Raw genomic sequence first — 12636 nt, 5'->3', positions numbered from 1 at the left:
CTGGGTGGCTCAGTTGTTAAGTGTCTGCCTTTGGCTCAGGTCATGGTCCCTGGGTCCTGGGACAGAGCCCCACATTGGGCTCCCTGCTCGGCAGGAAGCCTGCTTCTCCATCTCCCATTCCCCTTGCTTGTGCTCCCTCTCTCACTGTGTCTTTCTCTGTCAAATAAATAAATAAAATCTTTTAAACAAAAAGAAGAAGAAAAAAAGAAGAAAGATCTCATGTCCATGACCTCAGCTTTCACCTGAAACTGAAGTATGCAGAAGAAAATAACAAAGACCAATGCAAAGATCTTTGAAACAGAAAACAGAAAAATAAAGAAAAATCAATGAAGCCAAAAGCTGCTTAAAATCAACAAAATAGATAAACCTCTAGCCACAATGATCAGGGAAAAAAATACAAATCACCAATATCAGGAATGAGAGAGATGACATCACAATAATTTTTACAGATAATAAAAGAATAATAAGGGAATATTAGGAACAAATTTATGCCAATAAATTCAACAACTTAGTTGAAATGGAAAACACATAGAAAGACACAAATTAACCTAAGTTCACTTAAGAAGAAATAGATAAATTTATAACAATCTAGGTTGAATTGATACCATCTTGGTTTTAATAGCATACATTAATGCCTTCTGTCCAATTCCATACCCCCTTCATCTTTATACATTGTGTACATGTGAACATAGATTTATGATTATTGTTTTATGCATATTTTATATCATATAAGAAAAAAGAGTTATATAGCAAAAATAAAATAATACTTGTTTTTTTTTTTAAAGATTTTATTTATTTATTTGACAGAGAGAAATCACAAGTAGATGGAGAGGCAGGCAGAGAGAGAGAGAGAGGAAAGCAGGCTCCCCGCTGAGCAGAGAGCCCGATGCGGGACTCGATCCCAGGACCCCGAGATCATGACCTGAGCCGAAGGCAGTGGCTTAACCCACTGAGCCACCCAGGCGCCCCAATAATACTTGTTTTTAAAATATTTACCATGTGTTACCTTTACCAGTGGTCTTTTTCTTTATGTGGCTTTGAATTATCGTCTAGTGCCTTTTTGTTTCACTCTGATGGACTCCCTCTAACATTTTTTTAAAAAGACTTATTTATTTGACAGACATAGATCACAAGTAGAGGCAGGTGGAGAGAGAGGAAGGGAAGCAGGCTCCCCGCTGAGCAGAGAGCCTGATGTGGGGCTCGATCCCAGGACCCTGGGACCTGGGATCATGACCTAAGCCAAAGGCAGAGGCTTTAACCCACTGAACCACTCAGGCACCCTTCCCTCTAACATTTCTTGTAGGGTAGGTCTACTAGCAACAAATCCCATGAGTTTTTGTTTATCTGGGAATGCCTTAACATCTTCGTTTTTGAAGGACAGTTTTTCTAGATATAGAACTCTTGGTTGACAGTTCTCCCCCTTTTCCTGTCAGTACTTTATTTTAATTTTTTTTGTAAGCATAACTTAAAAAATATGGAATGCCCCATAAATTTGCATGCCATCCTCATTCAGGGGCCATGCTAATCTTCTCTGTATTATTCCAGTTTTCATATATAAAACTGCTGCTGAAATGAGCACCCTATCCATACTTTAAATATATCATTCTACTTCTTTCTGGCCTTCATGGTGTCTGATGAAAAAATAGCTATTAACCTTAGGATGTTAATTTTACAATTATGGTAACCACTAAGAAAGCAAGGAAGAAATATACAGAAAAGAAAATGAAGAAGAAACCAAAATGGTACACTAGGAAAAAAAAAAAGTCAAACACGAAAAAAGGCAGTATTGAAAGGATTGAGAAACAAAAAAGATCACATCTAGAAAGGAACACTTGCAAAAATAAATCCTTTAATATCAGTAATCACTTTATTTTGTATTATTATTATTTTTTAAAGTAATCTCTACACCCAACGTGGGGCTTTGAACTCAAGACCTGGAGATGGAGTCCTGTGCTCTACCAACTGAGCCAGACAGGCGCCCCAGTAATGACTTTAAATGTAAATGGATTAAGCTCACCAATGAAAAGACAGAGCTTGGTGAAGATGGTACGATATTATGCATGTACTTAATACCACTGAATTGTATACTTATTGGTAACTTTCATGTATATTTTACTATACACAAAAGAAGACAGATTGGCAGAATGGATTTAAAAATGATCTAACTGCTCCCTGATATGAGAAAGTTGAGAGGCAACATGGAGGGGTTTGAGGTAGGAAAAGTATAAATGAAACAAGATGGGATCAGGAGGGAGACAAACCATAAGAGACTCTTAATCTTACAAAACAAACTGAGGGTTGCTGGGGGGAGGAGGGTTAGGAGAGGGTGGTTGGGTTATGGACATTGGGGAGGGTATGTGCTATGGTGAGTGCTGTGAAGTGTGTAAGCCTGACAATTCACAGACCTGTACCCCTGGGGCTAATAATACATTATATGTTAATAAAAAATAAAAAAATTATTTAAAAAAATGATCTAACTGAAATAAGTGAATACAAATGATCTCCCTGGAATTGAATGGATGTTTCTCCAAAGAACCTAACAAATGGCCAGTAAGTACATGAAAAGATGCTCAACATCACTAATTAGGGAAATGCAAATCAAAACCACAAGATGCCACTTCACACACACACATGCCATTCACACACACACAACAAAACATAAAATAAGCGAATGTTGGTGAGGAGGTAGAGAAACTGGAACTCTTGTGCACTGCTGGTGAGAATGTAGAAAGTACAGGTACTATAGAAAAGTGTATGGCAGTTCCTCAAAAAGCTAAAAATAGTATTACTGTATGATCCAGCAACTCTACCCAAGTATTCTATGCAATTCTATGCAAAAGAATTGAAAGGAGGGATTCGGCCAGATATTTGTACATTTGTGTTCTAGTGGCGTTATTCACGGTAGGCAAAACATGGAAGCACCCAAGCACCCATGGACAGATAAATTGATAAAGAAAATATGGTACATATAATACAATGGAATATTATTCCTCCTTAAAAAAGAGTGCAATTTTGACATATCTACAACATTCCGAACCTTGAAGACATTAGGCTATGTGGGGGGGAAAAAAAAACAGTAACAAAGGACAGACAGATGCTTATGATTTCACTTCTCTGAGATACCTAGTATTTTACATACTCTAGTGATAAATTCAGAGACAGAAAGTAGAATGGTGGTTGCCGGGCGCTGATGGGGCAGGGGAAATGGAGAATTATTATTTAATGGGAATGGAGTTTCAGTTTGGGGAGATGAAGAAAAGATCTGGAGGGGTGCTGGGTGGCTCAGTGTGTTAAAGCCTCTGCCTTCGGCTCAGATCATGATCCCATGGTTCTGGGATTGAGCTCCCTGCTCAGTGGGGAGCCTGCTTCTCCCTCTCTTTCTGCCTGCTTCTCTGCCTACTTGTGATCTCGGCCTGTCAAATAAATAAATAAAATCTTTAAAAAAAAAAGAGAAAAGATCTGGAGATGGATTGTGGTGTTGTGTACAACATTTATTGTGTAAGTACAATAATGTACTTACTGCGGGGCGCCTCGGTGGCTCAGTGGGTTAAAGCCTCTGCCTTTGGCTCGGGTCATGATCCCAGGGTCCTGGGATGGGGCCTAGCATCAGGCTCTCTGATCAGCAGGGAGCCTGCTCCCTCCTCTCTCTCTGCCTGCCTCTCTGCCTACTTGTGATCTCTGTCTGTCAAATAAATAATAAATAAAATCTTTTAAAAAAATGTACTTACTGCCACCGAATGGTACACTTTTAAAATGGTCAAAAATATTTTCTAAAAATCTAAGTATCTATTGATTACAAGAGACTTGCTTAATTTTTTTTTTAAGATTTTATTTATTTACTTGACAGACAGAGATCACAAGTAGGCAGAGAAGCAGGCAGAGAGAGAGAGGAGGAAGCAGGCTCCCTGCGGAGCAGAGAGCCTGATGTAGGGCTTGATCCCAGGACTCTGGGATCATGACCAGAGCTGAAGGCAGAGGCTTTAACCCACTGAGCCACCCAGACGCCCCAGATTCGCTTAATTTTTAAAAAATTTTTTTGAAGATTTTATTTGTCAGAGAACCAGAGAGAGTGTGCACACAAACAGGGGGAGTAGCAGGCAGATGGAGAACCAGGCTCCCCACTGAGCAAGGAGCCTGACTCAAGACTTGATCCCAGGACCCCAGGATCATGACCTGAGCTGAAGGCAGATGCCCAACAGACTGAGCCACCCAGGCATCCCTATTTATTTATTTAAAAAATTTTTTTATTTATTTATTGTCAGAGAGAGAGAGAGTACAAGCAGGAGGAGTGGCAGGCAGAGGGAAAGGGAGAAGCAGGCTCCCCGCTGAGGAGGGAGCCCGATGCGGACTTGATCTGGGATCCCGGGATCATGACCTGAGCTGAAAGCAGACACATAACCCACTGAGCCACCCAGGTGTCCCAAGAGACTCGGTTTAGGGAGACACAAATAAGCTGAAAGTGAAAGGATGGGAAAACATATTCCATGCAGAGAGTAACCAAAAGACAGCCAGGGTGGCTCTGCTAATACTAGACAAAATTTATTTTATTTTATTTGTTTTGAAGGACTTATTTAAGTCATCTGAACACCCAACATGAGGTTCGAACTCATGACCCCCAGATCAAGAGTAACGTGCTCTACTGATTGAGCCAGCCAGGCGCCCCTCAACAAAACAGATGTTGAATCAAAAACTGTTACAAGAGACAAAGGAGGACATTATATACTGATAAAAGGGTCAGTTCACAAAAGAGCTGTATGACGCAAACAATGACAGAACTGAGGGAGAAATAGACACATCTACAAGAAGAGTTAGAGACATCAGGACCCTCTTTTCAATAATGCACAGAATAGCCTTTACAGAAGGAAACAGACGACTTAAAAAACACTAGAAACCAACTAGCCCTAAAAGACATACAGAACACTCCTCCCAATGACAGAATATACACCCAACATTCTCCAGGACAGACCATATGTTAAATCTTCATAAATTTAAATACCTCTTAACAAACAAAAGTCCCCCGGATGGCTTTACTCGTAAAGTCTACCAAAAATCAAAAAGAGAATTAACACCAACATTTCTCAGACGCTTCCAAAAAAAAAAAAAAAGAAGAGGAGGAGGGGAACACTTTTTAACATGTTCTATGAGGCCAGCATTATCTCGATGCCAAAGACAGAGAAGGTTCTGTAAGAAAACTCTAGACCAATACTCCTTACGAATATAGATAAGAAATTCTCAACAAAATACTAGTAAATCACATCCAATGGCCCATTAATAATGATTATGCATCGTAACCAAGTGGGATTTATCTTAGGAATGCAAGAGTGAATTCCTAGCAAAATCAATGTCAGCACATTTATAGGGCAAAGGAAAACAACCACATGATCATCTTCATAGATGCAGAAAAGCATCTGACAAAAACTCAGCATCCTTTCATGATAAAAATACTAAGCAAACTAAAAATAGGACAGCCTTTTCAGCAAATGGTGCTGGAACAATTGGATATCTGTATGCAAAAATTATCAACTAGAATCTATACTTTGCAACACATAAAAATTTATGATGTGTGATTATATTTCTATAAAACTAGAAAATGCAAACTAATCGGGAGTGACAGCAGATTCATGTTTGCTTGGGGATAGAGGCATGATGGTTAGGAGGGATCATGGAGGCATAAAGAAACTTCTGGGGGTGATGATCAGTCCATGGATTTGGTTGTGACTGTTTTATTTGAGCACATATGTTAAGATTTATCCAAGTGTACACCTTGAATATGTGTAATTTATTATATGTTAATTATGCCTCAGTAAAGCTTCAAAATATATAAATAAAGAATGCCTTAAAAAATAAGGGAATGCCCAGTGGGTTATCAGTGTATATTTATTTTATAAATGATTTTTTTGAAATAATTTTTATGGGTGCCTGGGTGGCTCAGTGGGTTAGGCCTCTGCCTTTGGCTCAGGTCCTGATCTCAGGGTCCTGGGATTGAGTCCTGCATCAGGCTCTCTGCTCCGCAGGTAGCCTGCTTCCTCCTCTCTCTCTCTCTGCCTGCCTCTCTATTTGTGATCTCTCTGTCAAATAAATAAATAAAAATCTGTTTAAAAAAAAAGAATTTTTATTTATTTATTTGACAGAGAGAGATCACAAGCAGGCAGAGAGACAGACAGAGAGAGAGGAGGAAGCAGGCTCCCCGCCAAGCAGAGAGCCAGATGCAGGGCTGGATCCCAGGACCCTGAGATCATGCCTGAGTCAAAGGCAAAGGCTTAACCCACTGAGCTACCCAGACACTCCTATTTTATAAATGATTTATTGGATTTAATGATGTGCCTCAATGAACCAAATCCTGGGGTTTGGGAAGGGCAAGACACAGAGAGAAAGAGGAACCAAGAACTGCAGCAGAATCTTATTGGCCACCATCATGTTGCTCACGTTCAGCCTCCCCAGCCGGGCTCAAAGTCCCCCGACCCCACTGCTCGCTGCCACTTTGTGCCTTTCAGTTAGTGGTTCGACACCATGGGATCTCAGAGTACCTAACTCCAAAATTAACTGATAATATCCACCTCACAAATAGGATTACTGTTTCTTGGGGCACCTGGGTGGCTCAGTGGGTTAAAGCCTCTGTTTTCGGCTCAGACCATGATCCCAGGGTCCTGGGATCGAGCCCCGCATCAGGCTCTCTGCTCGGCGGGGAGCCTGCTTCCTCCTCTCTCTCTCTGCCTGCCTCTCTGCCTACTTGTGATCTCTGTCAAATAAATAAGTAAAATCTAAAAGAAAAACAAAAAGATTACTGTTGCTTGAGAGAAATAACATAAAAGAACTAAATATTAGGTAAATAATAACAGGCTCCCTATGTGTAAGGGACTTATTTCCTTTTTTTCTTTTCTTTCTTCTTTTTTTAAAAAAATAATGACAGTGCATTTCTTTTTTGTTTGTTTGTTTGTTTTTTAGATTCATTCATTTATTTTAGAGAAAGAGCAAGTGTAAGAGCATGGGGAGGGACAGAGGGAGAGGAAGAGAGAATCCCCAGAGGACTCCACGCGGAGTATGGAGCCCAACACAGGGCTCGATCTCACCACTCTGAGATCATGACCTGAGTTGAAAACTAGAGTCTGACTCTCAGCTGACCGAGCCAGTAAAGCACCTATTTCCTTCCTGATTGAAAAAAAAAAAAAAAATTAGTATCAACAGTTGGAGAATATATGATGTAAAAAAGAAGGAAATAAAATGACTCATAATCCCAACTTCAGAGGATACTTCCTTCTAGACTTTTGCTCACACTGGCTCACTTGTGTGAAGATGCTTGGTGTGTGGCCTGCAGGCCTTGTGCTTTCCCACTCCCAGGCCTTGCACCAGCTGGGGTCCATCTCTTTCAGAAGCCCAGGGGTCTCTCTCGGCGGGTGCAGCAGGGGTGAGGAGGAGTGGAGGAAGAGCTTTGGAGAAGACCATGGCCGTGGGGTCAGCCTTGGCCCCCAGCCCCTTCTGGAATAAAGGCCAGAGGGATTGAGACACAGAGGGTCCCCATAGTCCTTGCTCCTGCCACTGTCCTACCCCTGGTGGTCTGAGGAGCTGAGGCGTGGGGCCTTGGAGCAAGGCCATCTCTTTTTGTTGTTTTGGGGGCTCCCTCCACAGGGGTTCCCCACAGGCGCTGGGAGAAGTTCCAGCAGGACGGCCTGTCCCAGCCTGGCACCCTGCCTCCGTCCAGCCCTGGGCTTGCCTTGACTGCCCAGGTTCCTCTGTGGCCGTTCCACCCCAGGCCCCCAAAATGCAGAAGTCCCCTTCACATGGGTAATTTCTCTTTGGAAATTTCTCTTTGGAAGGGGACTCACCCTCCCTCCAAAGGCCAGTAGGTGGAGGCCCAGCAGGTGGTCCCCACTGAAGCTTCGTATCTTTTTTTTTTTTTTTAATATTTTATTTGTTCATTTGACAGAGAGATCACAAGTAGGCTGAGAGGCAGGCAGAGAGAGAGGAGGAAGCAGGCTCCCTGCTGAGCAGAGAGCCCGATGTGGGGCTTGATCCCAGGACCCTGGGATCATGACCTGAGCCGAAGGCAGAGGCTTTAATCCACTGAGCCACCCAGGCGCCCCTGGAGCTTCGTATCTTGAAGGGATAAGGGAGGAGGGCCTAAGTGGGTCCTAAGGTGCATCAGAAGGAAGGAGCAGCTGGAGGGAACTTCTGACTGGCCAGCCCCTGACAGCACCAGAGGCCTGACTTGCAAGGTATTTGCTTCCCTCCAGCTAGCTGTCCTTCACCTTCTGAATCTGACCCACCTCCCCCCCTCAACTCTGCAATCAACCTATTTTTCCTTTGTGCTCGGCGGCTCCAGGCTTCAGCTCCCTCAACAACGAGGTGGGGACCAAAGTGCCTGCATCTCAGGGTCTCTGTGAAGGTCAGGGCCCTGCTCGATTATTAGGCAGTAAAGTGTTCCAGGAATCGTTTGAACTGATGGGAGAGTACTTTGTGAACTGCTCAAATAATATTAGCTGTTCTAATGGGTCCACTCAACTTTCTCAGACCAAGTTCCCTAAAGTAATTACCCTTGACTCCACCCCTCCACCTGCACATCCCTGTGACTGTCCTAGCCTTCTTGGTCTCAAACCCAGCTTGGCTTCCCTTGCTGGTCTCAGACACAGGTCCCACAGAAGGGACCAGCTTTCCATTAGGTCCTGCCCTAGGTCTGGGAAAGTTCACAGAATCCTGGGCTGAGAGAGAAGGGAAATAGCAGGAATTGCAGGTCTCCAACCCCTACAGAAGCACCTTCCCCGATTCCCCCCTCTAACTCACAAACTCCAGGCAGGAAGAGAAAGGTGAGAGACTGCTATGGTGCTTCTCCTCCCCCTGCTCCGAATTTCTCCCCTTCTAGATCCCTGAGAGCAGGTCCACACTGGCTTCCTTCCCAGTTTGGGGGAAAGAGAAGGGGTGTATGTGTGCACAGCTGGTATGGCTGTCCAAAGCCAAGGTGACATAAAGGATACATTTCCTTGTGCTGGGCACATTCCTCAAATACCATCTGGCCCTTTGCTTCCTCTAACCCACATTTCCTAGGTAGCTGCTTTGACCACCCAGCTGGACAACTAGAACAGAGAGATAGTCTCCCTGCCTCAGAGAATGCCTTCGGAACAAGGGCATGTACAGGAGTTCCACAACCCCGCCCAGGGGAGACAATCTCCCAGATCTTTCCCAAAGGAGGGCATGGCCTATGTGAGCTGTGGACTAGCTGATGGTGTGTGATGTATTTAGAGAACTGCAAGAAGCTCAAGGAGATCAGGGGTAAAGAAGGGCAAAGTCGGGGGCAGGAAAAGGGTCTGCAGAGGTGGGCAGGGGCCAAATCACAAAAGATATTGGGATCTCAGCTAAGGAGTTGGAACTCTAGTCTGAAAGCTCTGGGGAGGAGGACAATCAGAAGCATGGCCTGGGACAACAATGTGAGAAAGGAGTGGTCAGATGAGAAGTGAGATGAAAAGAAAAGTGGCCTTTGGGGTTTCCAGTGTGGCAGTCACTGGCCGTGGATGGGTGGCACTGGGGGCTCAGTGGAGGGGAGGCATGAGCCCATGGTATCTGGTTTTCTCTGGGCAGTTACAGTTCTTGCAAAGTGGTTTAGAGGAAGGAATAGACTCACTGGGCGATGGAATTAATTCTGTAGGGAGGCTGCAGGGGAAGAACATGCAGCCCAGAAAGATGGGAGTAAATAATGGTGTGGAAGTGAGTAATGAAGTGATGATAGGTTAGACCTGCCACTGGCTGGATAGCGTTCGGTGGCCAAAGCAGGATAATGATTTATTTTAAAAAAGGTATCTTCAGGGCATCTGGGTGGCTCAGTCAGTAAAGCCTGCAACTCTTGATTTCCGGGAGGTGAGCATGTGACCCTGAGATCAAGACCCGAGTCAAAATCAAGAGTCAGCCCCTTAAAGGACTGTGCCACCCAGGCGCCCCAAGATTTTATTCTTAAGTCATCTCTACACCCAGTGCAGGTGGGGGTCTAAAGAGACCAGGACAGAGTACTGCCAAGTGGGTTAGAGGCCAAGGTCTGACACCAGACCCTTCAGGTTCAATGACATACGGTTTCTTTACTTATTACCTGTGTGACCTCAGATACATTACTTAACTTCTGTATTTTATTTTTTTATAAATATTTTTATTTATTTATGTATTTGACAGACAGATCACAAGTAGGCAGAGAGGCAGACAGAGAGAGGAGGAAGCAGGCTCCCTGCTGAGCAGAGAGCCCGATGTGGGACTCGATCCCAGGACCCTGAGATCATGACCTGAGCTGAAGGCAGAGGCTTTAACCCGCTGAGCCACCCAGGCGCCCCTTAACTTCTGTATTTTATTCTTTAAGTTTTAGGACTAATTTTACACATTTGTGAACTTAATTTCACATATGCTGTGACGTAAGGGGCTAATTTTGTTTTCCAACACCATTTCCCGAGGAACCCAGTCTCTCCCCACTCCAGTGCACATTTCCTCTGGCTTTTAACATCTTCCCACATGCACATGGGTCTGTTCCTTGATCCCCTGTCCCATTTCCTCTTTCATTTCTCTATCACTTTGTTTTAATGACTCTTCTTATGAAGTCTTTTATGGCACCTGATTTCTTTTTCTTTCAGGTCAGGTTTGTTGACTTATTGAAGTCATCTCCACACCCAGCACGGGGCTCGAACTCACGACTCCGAGGTCAAGATGCGTACTCTTCAGACTGAGTCAGCCGGGCATCCCCAAGATTAAGTCTTGATGCTGATAGAACACAGGACTTCCCTTGTAGTCCCCCCTGTATTTTCCCTTGAAGTGTCTCAAAATTATCTTTAGACATCCTTGGCACTTGACCCTACGATTTTTTTCGAATTAGTCTGTCCAGTTCCTTTTGAAAGTGGTCTGCTTCCCAAAGCCTCCGTTCTCATTACCAGACATTGGTAGGGATCACAGGTCTTTCCCTGTGCACTGCAGGGAAGCAGAGACTAAATGTAAAGCCGTGAACACATTGCTTGGTGCAGAGGCCTGGAACACGGGCTCAGCAGATGGTGGTATCGTCTTCCTCAAATGTCCAACCCAATGCAGTCACTGCTCTGTTTTAAAACCTTTGTTGGCTTCCCAGTCACGCAGAGTAAAGTTCAAACAGCCTGCCAAAGCACCTGACCTCGGCTGATCTTCCTGTGGCCCCTCCTACCTCTCTCTCCTTCCTGTCAACTCTCCGTATTGTGTTCTAGCCCCGGCAAACTTGCTGTCACACGAGCACACTGCTGTGCCCTAACCTGGCAATGCTGTTCCCTTTGCTGAGAACTCCTACATCCCTCCTGCATCCTCTGAGGAGGCAGTCCCTCCCTCAGCCTTCTTTGGATCACACTTGTCACTCTGCACTGTGATTATTTGTCTCTGTTGTGACTTAGTGAACCCAGAACAGCCCCTGGCCATCTCTGAGCAGGTGTCCCGCTACCACTGAGTGATCACACAGCAATTTGGACGTCGCACACATTCTTCCACTTATTTAATGCTCACAGCAAGCACAAGTGGACTTCTCCACCACAGAACAGGAGGGAATGGGGATGGTACCTTGTCCAAAATCCAAGAGCCTGGCACACAGCTGAGCTGAGACCCGAACTGGGGTCTAATTGTGATGCTCACACCTTCCATTCTGGCAGGCAGCCTCTCAACGTAGGACAGTCCTTCCTCCCTCTTCCGGCTCCCTTACTCTTTCCCATGCTCCTATAGTCCTCCTGCTTGAGCTCTCTCCCTTGTCCCCTCTCGCCCCACCCCTGGTGGCTTACCTCCCCAGGGTCATCTCTCCTATTTCGTGCCATCTGTCACCCAAGCAGGTGCCTCATTGAGGACTGCGTGTCCTGGGTTTAGCACATTGCTGGTGTTCGGGACACAGAACATAGGGCCACACGGTTGCGCCCTCAGAGGCTGAGATGTTAGTTAGGTGTCACAAGACCTAGGAGAGAAAATAAACCTTTCACACCCCAAAATGTGTCTGAAACCAGAAAGCAAACAAGGCCATGGTTTCTAACACCAGGCTGTCTTGAGCACAGTGATCAGGTCTTTAGTGGGGACGGGGGCCAGCCTGAGTGGGAGATGAGCAAGAATTGTGCCTACTTCATCTGGCTTGGGTGCTCAGAGCTGCCATCCAGGCTAACAAAGGGAGTAGGCATCGTGAGGCGCCTTCCAGCAGTGTCACAGCTGCACGGGGGCCTCTGGGCTCATTTCTTCTCCTCACCCATACCCCAAATTTTGGGAACTCTTTAGACCTCTCTGTGGCCACAAGCCTGGGCTGCAGCCAAGATAATCCTAGAGCCTGCAGTTACCCTGAGTTCAATGGGGGAACCAGCAACACGTAAAGCCGTGAAGTGATGGGGACGGGACCCCTACACAACGGCTTGTCCTCATTGGACACGGCAAGTGGAGAGTTCCACGAACCCCAGATCCCAGTTACAGATGGCCATCTGGTAGTTTCCTAAGTATAGCCCATCACTGTGTCAGTGTTTATAAGCTCATGGCCTCATTATGCACGCTGAATCTGGCAAAAGAAAGAATCCTTTGATGGGGGGGGATCATCGCAGGATGACAAAGGAGGCCCGCAGAATCTGAGTTCAGAGGGAAAGGGCATCCGACCAGCTGGTAGGGCACCTGCCCTGAGGTGGAATGAAG

General features: G+C 45.0%; 1 non-coding gene across 1 annotated transcript; it reads right to left on the bottom strand.

Annotated features, from left to right (window-relative positions):
* Positions 1-1468: 1468 nt before the first annotated feature.
* LOC122897801 lies at positions 1469-1573 on the bottom strand. Its single transcript, XR_006382647.1, has one exon. It is a non-coding gene; the product is annotated as a U6 spliceosomal RNA (small nuclear RNA).
* Between the last annotated feature and the right edge of the window lie 11063 nt (positions 1574-12636).

This window comes from Neovison vison, chromosome 1 (genome assembly GCF_020171115.1).
Source record: "Neovison vison isolate M4711 chromosome 1, ASM_NN_V1, whole genome shotgun sequence".
Taxonomy (NCBI): Eukaryota; Metazoa; Chordata; class Mammalia; order Carnivora; family Mustelidae; genus Neogale; species Neogale vison.
The sequence above is the reverse complement of the archived record's forward strand: the minus strand, read 5'-3'. Positions and strand labels throughout refer to the sequence as shown.